This window comes from Lepidochelys olivacea (assembly GCF_965140295.1).
Source record: "Lepidochelys olivacea isolate rLepOli2 genome assembly, chromosome: 7".
In the NCBI taxonomy this organism is placed as follows: domain Eukaryota; kingdom Metazoa; phylum Chordata; order Testudines; family Cheloniidae; genus Lepidochelys; species Lepidochelys olivacea.
The window spans coordinates 103,439,715-103,458,358 of NC_140417.1; the positions used below are offsets into that span (position 1 = coordinate 103,439,715).

General features: G+C 43.4%; 1 protein-coding gene across 3 annotated transcripts in view; it reads left to right on the forward strand.

The window, feature by feature from the left end:
- The window catches only part of LOC311524003 ((E2-independent) E3 ubiquitin-conjugating enzyme FATS), a 171,598-nt gene that overhangs the window by 80,438 nt on the left and 72,516 nt on the right, over nt 1-18,644 (forward strand). The window contains exon 1 of one of the 3 annotated variants that reach the window (XM_084634672.1): nt 4,894-4,970. The exons of the other annotated variants lie outside the window; for them this stretch is intronic. The gene's annotated coding sequence lies outside the window, so the exon portion shown is untranslated. Of the gene's footprint in view, nt 1-4,893; nt 4,971-18,644 lie in introns of those variants that run through there. 3 annotated transcript variants of the gene reach the window in all.

Sequence of the window (18,644 nt, forward strand, 5' to 3'; positions counted from 1 at the left end):
TTCTAACTATCCCACAGGACTTCTCCTATGAGCAGAGGTTTGTCTTGTTCTCCTAAACTAATATCTCCCCCACTCCTTGCTCCCCATGGTGAAATGGGCTGGTTACTTTTGTGGTTGCCTCCAGTCACCCCAAAGGGGGATGCACTTCAGAGGTGCTGTGTGTACACAGTTTGTAAAGCACTTTTAAGCCTTTGGGAGAAAAGGCAAGAGATATGTACATACTTAAAAATGTTATTTGTTATCCTTCATTAAATTTACTGTAGATAGTGCCACATGTTATTCGCAGAGTAGTCATATTACCACTGTCTTATTTTATCAAAGTCAGATTTGGTGTACTATCCAGTTGTATTTTGTTAGTAAATAAAATGCCATTTTGTTCCAGGATGGGTAAATACTGAAATAATATACCTAGAGAAATGATCTCATAGCATGGTGGGCTAAAGGTACTCTAGTAATACAGGGAAGAGGCCATATAAACTTAATACAGATACTCTCATGCTAATATGTCAGACCAAAAAAACCTGAAACCAAACCCTACAGTAAACTGGAGTTAAAGTTGAGAGTACATATAAGCAATTTAAGGGTTAAAAAAATCACAGGAATGTTTTAATTATTCCAGCTATAAGCATTTCTACAACAGATCATTCAAAGTTACGGTTAAACTTATGTAAACATATGGAAATGCACAATTAGGGCATCCAAACAAACTTAACTCTACCCTGTAGATTTCAGAGTAGCAGCCGTGTTAGTCTGTATCCGCAAAAAGAAAAGGAGGACTTGTGGCACCTTAGATACTAACAAATTTATTTGAGCATAAGCTTTTGTGAGCTACAGCTCACTTCATTGGAGACACTCTGTAATAACTATACAAGTACAATAGTTCAGTGTTTGTTGATCCAGATTAGGCTAAACTGATTAGATTAGTTTATTATTTACTTCATGGCACCATCACAGAAGAGAGGTAAAATCATCTGGGTACCATAACTTCAATTACTGAGATTATTAGGGACAGTAAAAGCCCCAAGAAGTGCTAAATTTCTTACAGGATCCATTTAAATTTTCATTTTAACTCAAAAAGAAAAGGAGGACTTGTGGCACCGTAGAGACTAACCAATTTATTTGAGCATGAGCTTTCATGAGCTACAGCTCACTTCATCGGATGCAACTCTAGCCGTAGCTCACGAAAGCTTATGCTCAAATAAATTGGTTAGTCTCTACGGTGCCACAAGTCCTCCTTTTCTTTTTGCGAATACAGACTAACACGGCTGTTACTCTGAAACCGGTCATTTTAACTCAGAAACAGATTTACCTGTAAAATCTTAGAAAATTAATTCTCTACTCAAAGAGTAAGTCGTGTATATTTGGGGAGAAGACACTATATTCTTCATCCATACAGAGAGGTTGAATCCTTTCTTCAAGGGCAAAACTCAACCTTAATATGGATTTATGACTGGTGCTTCTATGATTACATCATCTTATCAATACCATAGTCACACCTATACTAGCAACATGATACCACAAAGGAAGATTTAGTCATCATCATCACTCTTTCCTTCCCATATATCTTTCATAGGCTCTGTCAGTTGTAGGGAGAGTCTATGTTGCGCTCCTTCTCATCTTCATGTGAAAGAGGACCCAGAAGCTCCCATATCCCCTGTTCTTTTGCTACACTCTATCCACTCTGCTTGGAATGATCCTGTGAGAGGTACTCTGTTCTCTGTGACTGAGATTCCAGAATTTGGCTGATTCTGGATTTATTGGCAAGGCTACAACATATAAATTACACTCTGCCACAAGAAACTCCTCTTCAATAAATGTGTGTGCATAGAGTATACAGGCAAATACAGTCTATGGAAAGAGTACTGCGAATGTCAAGCTTTTGGCACCTTTGTGGAAGTGAAGAACTATTTTGCTGACTTATCCTGGCAGTTAAACCAGAGTAGGTCTCATTATCTCCAGCTCAGGGAGATTAAAAAGGTAAGGAAGAGACCTCCAACTCAGAGAGAGAAGTAGGTAAGAAAGAGCCAGAGTGAATTCCTGCAGGGAGAAAGCCAAGGAATAACTAACGTGGGACAAAGTTCATGTTGCAGTCTAGGTTGAGCTGTCTGTAAATACAGTACTGCCTCAGCACTTCACTACTCAAGATTTGTCTCTAAGGAAAAGGAGGGAGTTTGGACAAAAGCTTATCATGTGTGTGCTGTGCTAGGAAAGGATGGGAACCCTGTTCCAGGTAGATTGCAGTTGAGCTTGGCAGGTTATCAACATTGCAAAATCATTAAGGTTTGATCCTGGATGTTTTCTACCTGTCTGGATTTTGAATGTGCTAGCTTGCCTGCTAGTCACATTGGGTTCTGCTTTATTAGTTCTAATGTTTTTCTTTTCCTTTCTGCCCTCCTGTTAGCTACTCCCTTTTGGATTGTTTTGGAATTCAAAAGTAATATTTTCTGAGACATTTTATTTCTTTAATTTGTTGTTGCTTGTTGTTCTGGTGTTTGACGTTTCCTAATCATGCACAACTCTCACTGGACTCAAGACTCTTTCTGCAGTGCTACAGATTGTAGACACAATTTGCTTTAATCAGGGCCCTTGGAATTTTGTAATACTTCAGGCCAATTTCTACAGCAAATTCGAATATGTTCAGCAACAACTTTTGCAGCCATGATCAAATATAATTGCCTACAATTTCACACACACACACAGGATACTTGGTTGACTACAAAATTCCCGGAACCTCAGCTTTTCACAATTTCGTCACCATGGAATCACTCACTTGCTGAGGAATTCAAGACTTTTTAATACCTTGAATATAAATTGTGGGATGAATTTTCAGCATGACATGGGCAATTAGCTATGCAACACTTCTGTTACTGTTTATTAGAGTAACAGAGATGGAAGGATCAAAAAATAGTGATTTGCAAATCTCAAGAGGCTCAGCGGCCAAGTATAATATAGACAATCATCCAAATATTCTGAATCTTACCTCCGCCTATGGAGCATCAGCTGGAGTTCGAACAATGAGTTTTACATGAGACCTCTGCCACCTACACTTCTATTTGTGATTAGAATCCTGAATTCAAGTGCTTCTTCCAAACCTACCATTGTTGTTAATAGAACTTGGAACCTAGTTCCTTGTCCACGTCTTAATATAGTAGGGAAAAGATCTGGGGAAATCCAAACTGCTAACACTTAAAATGATTAATAACAGTAGAAATAGAACAGAACCCAAAGCTCAGATGTGGAGTTGGTTGAGATTTCATCAAATATGTTATTTAACAAACGTCACCGTTATTCATAGGAATAGAGGAATTTACATAGTGGGTTAGAATGGTGATCCACGTAATCCAGTGTTTTTGCTCAGAAAGTGACCACAGTCAGAAGCTCAAGAGGAAAGTGCAAGAAACCTCTTAGTAGACAATGAAGGGGAAGTTTCTTCCTATCTCTTCTAAGTTAGAGGTAGGCTTATGCCCTAAAGCACAAGGGTTTATTTGTGTTCCTTTTCCTTATGCAACTGTGGATGTTCCCATTACCCATAGAAGTGTCTAATCCTTTTGTGAATCCTACTGTGCTCTTGGCCTCAATGATATCTTGTGGGAATGAGTTTGATAGGAGAATGCTGCATTATGTAAAAAAATAGCATCTCCTTTCATCAAATTTACTACCTTTCAGTTTCAGTGATTATCCTATTGTTATTGGATTATTAGGAGGGGTGAAGAGGTGCACATGATTCTCCTTCTCTCCTCAATTCATTGTTTTGTATAACCCTGTCATGCCCCTTATTGTTCCCCATCTCTCTAAAGTAAATAGGCCTACTCTTTACATTCTCTCTCCATATGGACGTCTTTCCATGCTCCTAGTAACTGTCCATCTCTGAACTATCTCTATTGAAATCCCTTTAGAGATAGAAGGTAAACATTTCAAAAGCACCTAGGTGTTTTAGGCACTTGTGAAAATTTTACCCAGAGGACCAGGACTGGACACAGTATTCTAACATACTATCAGTTTATATATAGACACGATTACATTTTTAGCATTTTCCATCCCATTGTTTATGCACTCTAATATGTGGTTTGCTTTTTTTACTGCTGTTGCATCCTGAGCAAAGTCTTCCACTGAGCTGTTTACATTGACACCTGATTATTTTTCATCATTCATTATGTGATTTTCTTTCTCCCCACATCTGACTTGCTCTACTCTAATACCATTCCAAAGTTTGGAGCAGTTTGGTTATGCAAGCAGAGCTGAAATCAAAAATTGATCTTGTATCTCTGCTTGCTGAACCAAAAACCCTCATTCTGAACACCTATAAACTTTGAGGAAGTTTCAGATCCAAATGTTGAGGCTTGGATCCATCTGTAATATTCAGGTTCCATTAATTGTTGGAAGTGTAACATTCATGGACAGTATAAAAAGTCTTTTTAAATGGAATGCATTTTGTAAGCAGTGCTTGTATATAGGAGAAAGTGGTGCAGGGAAATATAAATACTGGAAGTTCAGAGAAGAGAAAAAAAGCTATATGTCTGTAAGAAACATCCTGGGTTCTCTTTTATGCTCAGTTAAAACAGAACAAAATGTAACTGTGGGCTGTTATAACTGAAGTCTCCTTTAGCAAGCTCAAACAGAGTGAAACTGCAAGGAAACAAATCCCAAAGCAAAATGGATGCTTGAGATCAGAGCTGGGGAATGGGATAGTTCTACAATTTCAAAGTACAGAATAAATTTTGGATGGAGAAAAAAATAATAAAACTGTGGCTTGGTAGATAGGTGTTGTCAAGACTTTGAGTGAAATACTGTCATCTTTGAAATCAGTGGCAACATTTCCAGTGTCTTCACTGGGGCCAGGATTTCACCCTTGGTTGTCAAAGATACAAAAAACAAAACAAAAGCCTGAAAATATCTGTGTGTCCAGTAGGATAGACTTAAACTGCGCATCATGGAAAGATCACTGCTAATAGCACCAAATTCATAACCAGGTCAGTTCTGCATGAGGCATCCAACTTTGCATTTGTTATATTTTTATTGATTATGCAGCAGTATTGAAGGGTTTATAAATTAACAGCAAACAGCACAGGAAACCAAGCTGGTATCCAATTTAAATTGTCATCTGAAATTCTTAGTTCCAGCTCTAAGCAGCATGTCACCACATCTCTGTATGTATTTGGCCAGGAGAGACCAGCCAAACCAAAAGGAAACGTCAGAGAAGTCGTGAGGATAACTATAATGAATAGGGAACTACTTCAATCAAAAGACAGCATACTTGAAGTCAACAAAAAATTTGCCCCATAATTTTGAGGCTTTTAAAAGACCATTCCTCTTTTATTTCCTCATCCTTTTTTGTTTTATTTGTTGTTTTATGCTGCCAGCATGAATCATAATGAATCATCACGCTTCTGTTGGGGCATGGTAGCTTTGGTTCATTCTTACTAAGCTATTCAGAATCCTGGAGTTAAAATCTTGGCTCTAGTTTGTGTGGATTGCTCATGTCATTATTTTCCCTTTGTTCACAGTCAAGGAAGAACTTGAATTCCAGAGAGGTGAAAGATTCATGGCCACCCTACTTGTTTATTTATCAGGATTTCAATTGATTGTTGGGGGGCGGGGTCCCCTACTTCCTCCTCTCCATATTTTTCTCCTCTCCTCTTTTTCATAATTTTTTAGAGTCCAGAATTTGGGAATTAATAGAAAATATTCAAGTTCTGGTTGCCCTTCATCCTTCCAAATTTCCCTTCCCCGGGTTTTTATTTTATTTTATCTTTGCACCAGCCTATTCCCCTTCCTCCATTCTTATTTTTCTCCCCTCCCTTACACAGAAGAATTTTCTGTGTAAAGTTACCAGCACTTGAGAGCCTAATGGCTGCCAAAAGTGAAAATTTAGTTGATCTCCAATATTCTTTGGTAGCCCATATAATTTTCAGAATAAATATTTTGTTGGGTACTAAGATAAGTAAAGAAGAAGAAAAAAGTTCTTGTCCAAGTACCATTGTCTACTCCTGTATCCTTCTTCTGTATACCTCTCACCTGACCATTTATAGTTTTTCTCCTTATTTGTATCTACTTACTGTTCTCCAAGTTTGTCTTTTTCCTCCTCTTTATTTGTTTTTCCTTTCATTTCTACATCTACCCTCTGCTTTGTTTCCCCCTCACTCACTTTCTGATGACTGTCCTCTGTTTATTTCTCTTTTTTAGCTCTCTGTTGCTTCTTTTAAGTTTGCCTTTGAACCAGCTGGCAACTGCAAAAGAATTCTGTTAGTGCTGGGCTTCTAAGAACAAGTGCTTTCCCATCAGAGCCACCTGCAGAGTGAAACTGACTAGGAATCTACTGGCGCCAGGAGTACAGTGCTAATAGAGTTCTTCTAGTCTAGCTGCAGGAGCTGGTGGTCCCGTGGACTTAAAAAGGTAGCCCACTGACAGTCAAAGTCTGTACTGATCTGACAGACAGTTGCTTTGTTCACCCTGCAAGCTTGTGATTTTGTCATCAGAAAAGAGTGGGGTAATATGATCAGAGTATTATTTGTCATATGTAACTGTTCGGGGAAATTTGATTTTATACTGTAGTTGGTGGGGTACAGGGATGGCATTCTTGGAGGGATATGCAGCATTCAGCTGTAACAGGTTACTTTTACAAAGTAATTTGAAATATTTGACCTGACAGAGGGAGTCTCCTGATTAGCACATACCACAAATACTTTCCCTATGATTTACCAGAAAGGACAATAGTACAGTAGTTGGAGATAAACACCTGTTAGGAGATAGAATCCATTCCCCTGTACAAGAAATGGTCCACCAAACAATGACCTATTGAATACTAAACACATTATCACCTGGTTTTGGTATTATGTTTTCTTAGGCAAGACAAGGAGGGGAAGGATGATCAATAGTTAGGGTGCTAACTGGAGCATAAAAAGACCTGGATTCAGTTCCCTCCTCTATTGCAGACTTCCTCTGTGACCTTGGGCAAGTCACTTGTTCTCTCTGTGCCTCTCTTCAACGTTTGGAGAAAACAGAACTTCCCTACTTCACTGGGGAGTTGTGAGAATAAATACATTAAATACTGTAAGGTGCTCAGATACTATGGTGATCAGGGGTACATTAAATATTTTCAAGAGTAGGTACTTCAGGTTAGGCTCCTAAATCCATATTTACACACCTAAATATTTGGCCTGATTTTTAAACGTGTTAAGCACCTAAGCAGCTGCACTGAAGTCAATGGCAGCTTCTGGTATTTATGCCTTTCTAGAGCACCGATTACTGTAGCATGTGGGTTTGATATAAAATTGAAATATATATGTTATTCTATAAAAGGCAGAAATTTCCGGTACTTCCCCAGTTATATCTGGTTTCTTATACTGATCAGATGGCAGATGACTTCCCCAAGAGTAGCAGTTGCTTAGAAGATTTTTTAAAAAAAAGTCTAGAACCAAATCTGTGGAGAACTTGTAACCTAATATGCGTTATACATTTTCAAAATGACTCACATACCCTAAATGACTTATCCTGCAGGGCCTACCTAAGTCAAAAATTCCTGCTTGGCCTACAGCCACAATACCTTGTGATATGATTCCTTCAGCTCTGGTAAACTAAACACAGTCGGGCTGGATTCATATATGGATGGGGAGACCACCAAAATGCACTTGCGGTGGGTGCTTCAGGACATGTTGCTGGTGCTTATTCCTCATAGTCATAGCTGAGCCATTGCTTCAGCATTGTATTCAGGGTGCTCATTAAAGCTATAGGTGCTGTTTCTGGAGGACATATAAAATTAAGGTCCTGACCACATGTGCACAATTAAAGAATCTGTTTTTTTTTCTTTAATTGTTATTTATTTATTTATTTATTTATTTTGCAGTAAATAAGAGTGCTAATGCTGCTGTCCTGGCCAAAGATCAACTCAAGCCATTACAGTTTATTTTCTTGAATTCCTCCAGTGTTTTCCGTTTGGTATAATATTCGGCCACAAATTGTTGTGTAGGGTAGATTTGCAGCTGCCATGTTTGAGGCGTTTGGTGGTGGATAATGTGACCCTTCTGTATAATTTCTATATCTGTTTGTTTGTAAAACACTGTGGAGATCTTTAAGATGAGAAATCAGATATGCATGGAAGATGACATCAACCCATGCGTACATGATTTACATAGTGTAAGTTTAGCAAAGTATCATGTAACATACACACTGTCAAGGTTTCCAAATATTCTTGCTGTTCTATATGTTAAAAAGTTCTTAGAGTGTAGTTTCAGTTTGGAAAATTAGTTTTCCCTTCTCTTCCTAAAAACACAATTAAACAGGATGTCTTGGGGTTTTGTCTACAGTGTTTATTTTCCCAGCCTATTTTTCTGCACTTTGTACCTGGGCAGAACTGTTGTCTGGGTATCTGCCATCCTACAAACTCTATTTTAAAACAGACTCCAAATCTCTTTGGGCTTGGCAAAGTATAATAGTATAACACAAAGTCAATGAAGCGCAACATGATGTTGTGATGGACGGTGTTTGCTGGTGGCATTGCATACTGGTTAAGAGGTTAGGCCTCTGTTTGCCATGACTCTCATCTTTCCCCTAGGCTATCATCCTGCCCTGTAGTTGTCTGTCTTTTGATGGAAGATGACCATACCCTCCAGTCAGGTCACCAATCAGTCTTATTTCTCCCCATGATGATTGGGTTCCCAGGAAGATATGGGTTCATCTATTGACCCATGTGGGTGTCCAGTTCAAGCCAGGGGTTTCCAAGGGTTTATACCTTTCCCTTCTTTCCTGCAAGGAAGGAGAGTTTAGAACAGCAATTGGCAACCTTTGGCACATGGCCCGCCAGGGTAAGCCCCCTGGCGGAGCAGGCCAATTTGTTTACCTGCCACGTCCGCAGGTTCGGCCAATCGTGGCTCCCACTGGCCACAGTTCGCCGCTCCAGGCCAATAGGGGCTGTGGGAAGAGGTGAGGACCGAGGGATGTGCTGGCCACCACTTCCCACAGCCTCCACTGGCCTGGAGCGACGAACCGCAGATGGTGAGAGCCACGATTGGCCAAACCTGCAGACGCGGCAGGTAAACAAACCAGTCTAGCCTGCCAGGGAGCTTACCCTAATGGGCCAAAGGTTGCTGATCCCTGGTTTAGAATCAAGAGTTTTCATGCCACTCTTTTCATCCCACTCCACCAGGCTCAAGCCCAGAGCACTGTAAGAGGTACCAATGTCCAGCACCCAGCTTTGTAGCTGCCTCCCTGGCCCTCTTCCTACCACCCACTGTCTTGCCAAAGTCTTATAGTTTGCCTCACGGTAGTAAAGGAAAAGATAATAGCTGAACCTTCAGCAAACTATGAGCTCAGCAGGCAAGTTCTTGATCTCTGGAAAAAGGTTTCTGCAGCACCCTTCCCCAGGAGCTCTTAGGAAAGGTCTCTCTCCCTGTCCTGTCAGGCCCTTCTGCACTGCCTAGCTCCCTTTTTAAGCATCACGTCCAGCTGCAGCTTGCTCTGCAGGTGTGGCTGGGCGGGGTCTCCTGTGGCCAGACTTGTTCTTTAACCCCTTCAGTTCCAGTGTGGGGTTTATATACTCTGTCACAGGTATAATCATGTTGTCATAAAGGCAACAACCCTAAACTTTACTTGCAAATTTCTTGCTCTGGGCTGGATTATTACTTTAAGCCACAACCTGAATTGGAGGAGAAGGAGCCACACTGTAACTGGAACCTGAGGAGGAACTCCAGCTGACTCCTCCAGAATTCTTCTTGAGGCTCGGAAGAAAGCATGATACCACGGAGAGTTCACCACCTTGTGCTGGCCCATGTGAGCTTGTTGGTGCAAAGGAGAGCAGGGTTAAAGACCCATAACCTTGCCCCTTTGCAATGATAGTAATTACTGTCCTGGGAACTGCGATTTTAAGCCTGCCTTGCTCTTTGGGAGGTGTGGGAGAGAGGTGCAGGCTGGAGCCACAATGGGTCCGCTTTCTCTCTGACCAGACAGGAGAAAGGGGAGCCTACTTTGTTCTTAGCAGATCAGTCTCAATCCCAAATAACCCTGTTAGTAGTTTGATTTTTCCCAACAGCTGAACTGTTGCCCCAAGACCACATCCTCTATCTCAGTGCCCCACTGCCACTCCATATTGTTCAAGTAATGGGTGTATCATGATAATGTAGTAGCATATGCTTATAACATTTGTGGATGATACCACACTGGGAAGGGTTGCAGGCACCTTGGAGGACAGGATTAGAATTCAAAATGACCATGATAAACTGGAAAATTGGTCCGAAATCAACAAGATGAAATTCAATGAAGACAAGTACAAAGTACTTCAGTTAGGAAGGAAAAGTTGAATGCACAGCTCAAACTGGGGAATAACTGGCTACGTCGTAGTACTGCTGAAAAGGATCTAGGGATTATAGTGGATCACAAATTGAATATGAGTCAACAATGTGATGCAGTTGCAAAAATGCTAATATCGTTCTGGGGTGTATTAACAAAAATATTGTATGTAAAACACAGGAGGTAATTGTCCTACTGTAGTCATCACTGATGAGGCTTCTGCTGGAGTACCGTGTACAATTCTGGTCGCCACATGTTAGGAAAGATGTTGAAAAATTGGAGAGTCCAGAGGAAAGCAACAAAAATGAAAAAAGGTTTAGAAAACCTGACCTATGAGGAAAGGTTAAAAAAACTGAGCAAGTTTAGTCTTGAGAGAAGACAGCTGGCGGGGGGTGGGGGTTGTCGGGGAACCTACTAACCGTCTTCAACTATGTTAAGGGCTGTTGTTATAAAGAGGACAGCAATCAGTTATTCTCCATGTCCACTGAAGGTAGCATAAGAAGTAATGGTCTTAATCTGCAACAAAGGAGGTTTAGGTTAGAAACCTTCAAACTATAAAGGTATTTAAGCTGTGGAACAGGCTTCCCAGGGAGATTGTGGAATCTCCATAATTGGAGGTTGTCCAACCTGTTTTACTTGGTCCTGCCCGGGTGCAGGGGACTGGATGTGATGGCTTCTCAAGGTTCCTTCCATACCTACAATTTCTATGATTGTGCGAGTAGTGGAACTGGAGTCAAAGGGCCCATGCTCCCTGAAGGGAGTGTTATGGACTCTGGGAACTGATGGAGATAGGAGTTAGGCTGGAAGCAACTCAGCCACATGGTCAGAGCAGTCCACAGGATTTAATAAAATTCCACTTGTTCAACTTAACCTGCATTCAGCTTTGCTCTTCACTAATGAAACAATGGGGAGCACTGGCACAAGACAGTTCCTCTCTTGAATCTTAAAAAGCCAGTATGCCCTACTACAGTTGTCAGTGTGGCTCTTTCTACTGTATGTCTATGTATGAAGAAATCTACTAATCTTCATGTGTGTCGCTTATTCTTTCTGTAACACAAAGTAACATAAAGTGCATAAAGCTAAAAAACAAAGCTTAAGCTTGTCAGTAACTAAAAGCAGAGAATCCTGCAAACTCATCAAAGAGAACACTGCAGTATTTAATCTAGTCTATGAAGTTTCTACCACAGATGCCTCTGCCATGATTGGGGCACTGAAGGTCATTTGTGAGCTCTGAATTGCTGGTTGTGTGACAGCAAAAAAAGAGGGCTGAAAGAAAGGTTAAGTTAGAGAGGCAACTGGAAGTTATTCTTGTACGAAGAAGTACATTAGCTAAATTAATGACAGTAAACCTCCAATTAGCTGAATGTTGATGCTGATTTACAAATTTACAAGGTAAATACGTGCTTTTTCCAGCTAAAGAATTGGATAGGGAAATGTCTAGCCTGCACCATTGTAATAAATGGATGTAAGTAGTCACTTGCTATGTATCAGTGCATACTAATTTCATTGATATTATTCACACATTTTATGTTTACAATAAATCTCTCTGGATTTCTGACCACAGTACAGAAAACATAATTTATGACCACATTTTCTAAAATGTCATCCCATAAATATGAGGGTGGACAAAGGCATGGGAATAGGTTCAGTATCCCTTCACTTTACAGTAAGCAGTTTACCTCTTATTTATAAAACAGGGAACTCCTGGTAGGCTCAATGTACCTGCATTTAGCTGATACTAAAAGAAAGTGGAATTTCCAAGCCAGTATCTGTTTCATAATTAATATGAATTTATTGAATGCTCATATTATAGCAAGTAGAGACAAAAGAGAATAGCTATTATAAATTACATCAATTGTTTCTTTTACAGTGTGTTGGAGAGTAAAATAACTAAAATATGAAGCTCTTAATTGGGCAGTGTAATTGTGAAATAGCTATAGTGAGACTGTATAGGGGTTTCCTACAAGGTGTCTTTCAGGGGATAATGGGTGTAAACCGCTTGGCATTGTAGAGATTTCTAAGGGTATGTCTACACTACGGAATAAGGTCGAATTTATAGAAGTCAGTTTTTTAGAAATTGGTTTTATATATTCGAGTGTGTGTGTCCCCACAGAAAATGCTCTAAGTGCATTAAGTGCATTAACTTGGCGGAGTGCTAGAGTCGACTTCCGGAGAGCTGCACTGTGGATAGCTATCCCACAGTTCCCGCAGTCTCCGCTGCTCATTGGAATTCTGGGTTGAGATCCCAATGCCTGATGGGGCTAAAACATTGTCGCGGGTGGTTCTGGGTACATATCGTCAGGCCCCCCTTCCCTCCCTCCCTCCGTGAAAGCAAGGGCAGACAATCATTTCGTGCCTTTTTTCCTGAGTTACCTGTGCAGACGCCATACCACGGCAAGCATGGAGCCCGCTCAGGTAACCGTCACCGTATGTCTCCTGGGTGCTGGCAGACGCGGTACGGCATTACTACACAGTAGCAGCAACCCTTTGCCTTGTGGCAGCAGACGGTGCAGTACGACTGGTAGTCGTCCTCGTCGTGTCCGAGGTGCTCCTGGCCACGTCGGCTGGGAGCGCCTGGGCAGACATGGGCGCAGGGACTAAATTTGGAGTGACTTGACCAAGTCATTCTCTTTAGTCCTGCAGTCAGTCCTATTGAACCATCTTATGGTGAGCAGGCAGGCGATACGGATTGCTAGCAGTTGTACTGTACCATCTTCTGCCGGGCAGGCAAGAGATGAGGATGGCTAGCAGTCGTACTATACCATCTTCTGCCGAGCAGCCATGAGATGTGGATGGCATGCAGTCCTTCTGCACCATCTGCTGCCAGCCAAAGATGTAAAAGATAGATGGAGTGGATCAAAACAAGAAGTAGACCAGATTTGTTTTGTACTCATTTGCTTCCCCCCCTCCCCTGTCTAGGGGACTCATTCCTCTATGTCACACTGCAGTCACTCACAGAGAAGGTGCAGCGAGGTAAATCTAGCCATGTATCAATCAGAGGCCAGGCTAACCTCCTTGTTCCAATAAGAACAATAACTTAGGTGCACCATTTCTTATTGGAACCCTCCGTGAAGTCCTGCCTGAAATACTCCTTGATGTAAAGCCACCCCATTTGTTGATTTTAGCTCCCTGAAGCCAACCCTGTAAGCCGTGTCCTCAGTCGCCCCTCCCTGCATCAGAGCAACGGCAAACAATCATGCATCTGAGTTGAGAGTGCTGTCCAGAGCAGTCACAATGGAGCACTCTGATGGGGCTAAAACATTGTCGTGGGTGGTTCTGGGTACATATTGTCAGGCCCCCGTTTCCTCCCTCCCTCTGTGAAAGCAAGGGCAGACAATCAGTTTGCGCCTTTTTTCCTGAGTTACCTGTGCAGACGCCATACCACAGCAAGCATGGAGCCCGCTCAGGTAACCGTCACCGTATGTCTCCTGGGTGCTGGCAGACGCGGTATGGCATTGCTGCACAGTAGCAGCAACCCGTTGCCTTGTGGCAGCAGACGGTACAGTACGACTGGTAGCCGTCATCGTCATGTCCGAGGTGCTCCTGGCCACGTCGGCTGGGAGCGCCTGGGCAGACATGGGCGCAGGGACTAAATTTGGAGTGACTTGACCAGGTCATTCTCTTTAGTCCTGCAGTCAGTCCTATTGAACTGTCTTATGGTGAGCAGGCAGGCGATACGGATTGCTAGCCGTCCTATTGCATCATCTTCTGCCGGGCAGACAAGAGATGAGGATGGCTAGCAGTCCTACTGCACCATCTTCTGCTGAGCAGCCATGAGATGTGGATGGCATGCAGTCCTTCTGCACCATCTGCTGCTAGCCAAAGATGTAAAAGATAGATGGAGTGGATCAAAACAAGAAATAGACCAGATTTGTTTTATACTCATTTGCCTCCTCCCCTGTCTAGGGGACTCATTCCTCTAGGTCACACTGCAGTCACTCACAGAGAAGGTACAGTGAGGTAAATCTAGCCATGTATCAATCAGAGGACAGGCTAACCTCCTTGTTCCAATAAGAACGATAACTTAGGTGCACCATTTCTTATTGGAACCCTCCATGAAGTCCTGCCTGAAATACTCCTTGATGTAAAGCCACCCCCTTTGTTGATTTTAGCTCCCTGAAGCCAACCCTGTAAGCCGTGTCGTCAGTCGCCCCTCCCTCCATCAGAGCAACGGCAGACAATCGTTCCGCTCCTTTTTTCTGTGTGGACGCTATACCAAGGCAAGCATGGAGGCCGCTCAGCTCACTTTGGCAATTAGGAGCACATTAAACACCACACGCATTATCCAGCAGTATATGCAGCACCAGAACCTGGCAAAGCGATACCGGGCGAGGAGGCGACGTTAGCGCGGTCACGTGAGTGATCAGGACATGGACACAGATTTCTCTGAAAGCATGGGCCCTGCCAATGCATGCATCATGGTGCTAATGGGGCAGGTTCATGCTGTTGAATGCCGATTCTGGGCTCGGGAAACAAGCACAGACTGGTGGGACCGCATAGTGTTGCAGCTCTGGGATGATTCGCAGTGGCTGTGAAACTTTCGCATGCGTAAGGACACTTTCATGAACTTTGTGACTTGGTTTCGCCTGCCGTGTAGCGCATGAATACCAAGATGAGACCAGCCCTCACAGTTGAGAAGCGAGTGGTGATAGCCCTGTGGAAGCTTACAACGCCAGACAGCTACCGGTCAGTTGGGAATCAATTTAGAGTGGGTAAATCTACTGTAGGTGCTGCTGTGATGCAAGTAGCCCATGCAATCAAAGATCTGCTGATATCAAGGGTAGTGACCCTGGGAAATGTGCAGATCATAGTGGATGGCTTTGCTGCAATGGGATTCCCTAACTGTGGTGGGGCCATAGACGGAACCCATATCCCTATCTTGGCACCGGAGCACCAAGCTGCCGAGTACATAAACCGCAAGGGGTACTTTTCGATAGTGCTGCAAGCTCTGGTGGATCACAAGGGACGTTTCACCAACATCAACGTGGGATGGCCGGGAAAGGTACATGACGCTCTCATCTTCAGGAACTCTGGTCTGTTTCAAAAGCTGCAGGAAGAGACTTTATTCCCAGACCAGAAAATAACTGTTGGGGATGTTGAAATGCCTATATGTATCCTTGGGGACCCAGCCTACCCCTTAATGCCATGGCTCATGAAGCCGTACACAGGCAGCCTGGACAGTAGTCAGGAGCTGTTCAACTACAGGCTGAGCAAGTGCAGAATGGTGGTAGAATGTGCATTTGGACATTTAAAGGCGCGCTGGCGCAGTTTACTGACTCGCTTAGACCTCAGTGAAACCAATATTCCCACTGTTATTACAGCTTGCTGTGTGCTCCACAATATCTGTAAGAGTAAGGGGGAGACATTTATGGCGGGGTGGGAGGTTGAGGCAAATCGCCTGGCTGCTGGTTACGCGCAGCCAGACACCAGGGCAGTTAGAAGAGCACAGGAGGGCGCGGTACACATCAGAGAAACTTTGAAAACCAGTTTCATGACTGGCCAGGCTACGGTGTGAAAGTTCTGTTTGTTTCTCCTTGATGAAACCCCCCGCCCCTTGGTTCACTCTACTTCCCTGTAAGCTAACCATCCTCCCCTCCTCCCTTCGATCACTGCTTGCAGAGGCAATAAAGTCATTGTTGCTTCACATTCATGCATTCTTTATTCATTCATCACACAAATAGGGGGGTGAATACCAAGGTAGCCCAGGAGGGGTGGTGGAGGAGGGAAGGAAAATGCCACACAGCACTTTAAAACTTTACAACTTTAAAATTTATTGAATGCCAACCTTCTTTTTTTTTGGGCAATCCTCTGTGGTGGAGTGGCTGGTTGGCCGGTGGCCCCCGCACCGCGTTCTTGGGCGTCTGGGTGTGGAGGCTATGGAACTTGGGGAGGAGGGCGGTTGGTTACACAGGGGCTGTAGTGGCAGTCTGTGCTCCAGCTGCCTTTGCTGCAGCTCAGCCATACACTGGAGCATACTGGTTTGGTCCTCCAGCAGCCTCAGCATTGAATCCTGCCTCCTCTCATCATGCTGCCGCCACATTTGAGCTTCAGCCCTGTCTTCAGCCCGCCACTTACTCTCTTCAGCCCGCCACCTCTCCTCCCGGTTATTTTGTGCTTTCCTGCACTCTGACATTATTTGCCTCCACGCATTCATCTGTGCTTTGTCAGTGTGGGAGGACAGCATGAGCTCGGACAACATTTCATCTCGAGTGCGTTTTTTTTTCTTTCTAATCTTCACTAGCCTCTGGGAAGGAGAAGATCCTGTGATCATTGAAACACATGCAGCTGGTGGAGAAAAAAAAAGGGACAGCGGTATTTAAAAAGACACATTGTATAAAACAGTGGCTACACTCTTTCAGGGTAAACCTTGCTGTTAACATTACATACATAGCACATGTGCTTTCGTTACAAGTTCGCATTTTGCCTCCCCCCACTGCGTGGCTACCCCCTCAACCCTCCCGCCTCCCTGTGGCGAACAGCGGGGAACATTTCTGTTTAGCCACAGGCAAACAGCCCAGCAGGAATGGGCTCCTCAAAGTGTCCCCTGAAGAAAAGCACTCTATTTCAACCAGGTGACCATGAATTATATCTCACTCTCCTGAGGATAACACAGAGAGATAAAGAACGGATGTTGTTTGAACGCCAGCAAACATACACTGCAATGCTTTGTTGTACAATGATTCCCGAGTACATGTTACTGGCCTGGAGTGGTAAAGTGTCCTACCATGAAGGACGCAATAAGGCTGCCCTCCCCAGAAACCTTTTGCAAAGGCTTTGGGAGTATATCCAGGAGAGCCGCGAATACCAGGGCAAAGTAATCCTTTCACATGCTTACTTTTAAACCACGTATAGTATTTTAAAAGGTACACTGACCGGAGGTCCCTTCTCCACCTGCTGGGTCCAGGAGGCAGCCTTGGGTGGGTTTGGGGGGTACTGGCTCCAGGTCCAGGGTGAGAAACAGTTCCTGGCTGTCGGGAAAACCGGTTTCTCTGCTTGCTTGCTGTGAGCTATCTACAACCTCATTATCATCATCATCTTCTTCGTCCCCAAAACCTGCTTCCGTATTGCCTCCATCTCCATTGAAGGAGTCAAACAACACGGCTGGGGTAGTGGTGGCTGAACCCCCTAAAATGGCATGCAGCTCATCATAGAAGCGGCATGTTTGGGGCTCTGACCTGGAGCATCCGTTCGTCTCTCTGGTTTTCTGGTAGGCTTGCCTCAGCTCCTTCAGTTTCACGCAGCACTGCTTCGGGTCCCTATTATGGCCTCTGTCCTTCATGCCCTGGGAGATTTTGACAAAGGTTTTGGCTTTTCGAAAACTGGAACGGAGTTCTGATAGCACGGATTCCTCTCCCCATACAGCGATCAGATCCCATACCTCCCGTTCGGTCCATGCTGGAGCTCTTTTGCGATTCTGGGACTCCATCATGGTCACCTGTGCTGATGAGCTCTGCATGGTCACCTGCAGCTTGCCACGCTGGCCAAACAGGAAATGAGATTCAAAAGTTCACGGTTCTTTTCCTGTCTACCTGGCCAGTGCATCTGAGTTGAGAGTGCTGTCCAGAGCGGTCAGAATGGAGCACTCTGGGATAGCTCCCGGAGGCCAATACCATTGAATTGTGTCCACCGTATCCCAAATTCGAGCTGGCAAGGCCGATTTAAGCGCTAATCCACTTGTCAGGGGTGGAGTAAGGAAATGGATTTTAAGAGCCCTTTAAGTGGAAATAAAGGGCTTCATCGGGTGGATGGGTGCAGGTTTACATCAATTTAATGCTGCTAAATTTGACCTAAAGTCCTAGTGTAGACCAGGGCTAATAGGAACAAAGCTTTGTGGTTCCCTATACAGTAAATATTTGCAGTGTAGTGCTTGCCTCTGAAGAGGAATTTATTAGTGGATACAGGCTTTGCATAGTATCATTGACAGCAGCTACTCAGTCAGTTAATATATAAATCCTTCATGTTATATTCTCATGTTTTCTTGTCTTCGAGCCCATAGCTCAAAGAAGATTTATACAATGGCCACAGTGTATATTGCACATAGGATGTGGTATTTTCTTAGCATCCACATATCTTCAGGCCACTGTCTTAGTAATAACAACGAGGAGTCAGGTGGCACCTTAAAGACTAGCAGATTTATTTGGGCATAAGCTTTTGTGTGTAAAAAACCCACTTCTTGAGATGCATGGAGTGAAAATTACAGATGCAGGCATTATTATACTGACACATGAAGAGAAGGGAGTTACCTTACATAATGCCTGCATCTGTAATTTTCACTCCATGCATCTGAAAAAGTGGGTTTTTTACCCACAAAAGCTTATGCCCAAATAAATCTGTTAGTCTTTAAGGTGCCACCAAACTCCTCA